The sequence below is a fragment of the Arachis hypogaea genome, chromosome 18, assembly GCF_003086295.3.
Source record: "Arachis hypogaea cultivar Tifrunner chromosome 18, arahy.Tifrunner.gnm2.J5K5, whole genome shotgun sequence".
Taxonomy (NCBI): Eukaryota; Viridiplantae; Streptophyta; class Magnoliopsida; order Fabales; family Fabaceae; genus Arachis; species Arachis hypogaea.
The window spans coordinates 84,296,997-84,298,540 of NC_092053.1; the positions used below are offsets into that span (position 1 = coordinate 84,296,997).

Sequence of the window (1,544 nt, forward strand, 5' to 3'; positions counted from 1 at the left end):
CTGGGTTCTTACATCAACCCAAACCCAGGAAACTATGGAAGCAGCATCTAAAGGCCAACCATACATGCCAACAACTTTGAACTAAAGCCACAGCTCATCACCCTTGTTCAGAACAATTGTTCATTCGGTGGAAGTGTCCAAGAAGACCCCAATCAACATCTTACCACCTTCCTGAGGATATGTGATACTATGAAGTCTAATGGTGTTCATCCTGACACCTATAGACTACTTCTGTTCCCTTTCTCACTTAAGGACAAGGCATCTAAATGGCTGGAATCCTTCCCAAAGGAGAGTTTAGCAACCTGGGAATATGTGGTGAACAAATTCTTGGCAAGATTCTATCCTCCTCAACGGATCAACAGGCTGAGAGCTGAGGTGCAAACATTCAGGCAGCAGGATGGTGAGACTCTATATGAAGCATGGGAGAGGTTTAAGGACCTGACAAGAAGGTGTCCACCAGATATGTTCAACTACACTTTTTCTATTAAGGCCTCTCTTATGAATCAAAGAAGGCAGTAGACCATTCATCCGGGGGATCTCTGAACAAGAAGAAGACCATTGAAGAAGCCATAGATGTCATTGAGACTGTAGTGGAGAATGACTACTTCTATGCTTCTGAAAGAGGCAATACTAGAGGAGTGATGGAGCTAAACAATGTAGATGCACTGCTGGCCCAAAACAAGCTTATTATCAAGCAGCTGGCTGACCTCACCAAGAAGATGGAGAGGAACCAAGTGGCAGTAGTCACCACCTCATCAGCAACCCAAGAGGGAGTGAATGCTGAGGCAGAGGAGGAGCAAGAACAAGCCAACTACATTGGAAACTCACCCAGGCACCCATCATCCATACTCCAAAACCTACAACCCTGGATGGAGGAATCACCCAAACTTTGGGTGGGGAAATCAACAACATCAAAGCCAAGATCAGATACATCACAACCACAACAACAATGTAGCTCACCAACATTCCACATAGAGATCATATCAACACCACCCTAACAACACCTCTCCACATCCATACCAAAACCAAAATGACCCAACTCACCCATCCACTCTCAACTCACCATCATCTGAAGATAGACTCTCCAAAATTGAGACTTTGCTTGAAGGCATTGATAAACCCATATTTCATGAGTTCTTTTGTGCTTAATTAGAGTTATTTATTCAACTCTTCACCTACTTATTCACATTAATTGCATGGTTTTACCTTCCCTTCCTTATTATGTCATATTGTGAAAACATGTTTTCTAAGCTTTAAAAATTAATTATTTTAATTACCTTTATTTCCATTCGATGCCATGATCAATGTGTTGAGTAGTTTCAGATTTTCTAAGGCAGAATGACTTAAATGATGGAAAAGAAAACATACTAAAATGGAAGGAGAAAGCAAAACGGAGCTTTAAGGAAACTGGTATTCACGCGATTGCATGGATGACGCGATCGCGTGCCAAGCACAAATTAGAAGTGACGCGGCCGCATGACTGACGCGACCGCGCGCCTTAAGCAGAACGCACATGACGCTGTCGCATGACTAACGCGACCGCG

At 43.2% G+C, this 1,544-nt stretch overlaps 1 non-coding gene across 1 annotated transcript; it reads right to left on the minus strand.

The window, feature by feature from the left end:
* Window positions 1-360: 360 nt before the first annotated feature.
* LOC112774493 (small nucleolar RNA R71) lies at window positions 361-467 on the minus strand. Its single transcript, XR_003188981.1, has one exon. It is a non-coding gene; the product is annotated as a small nucleolar RNA R71 (small nucleolar RNA).
* Window positions 468-1,544: the final 1,077 nt, after the last annotated feature.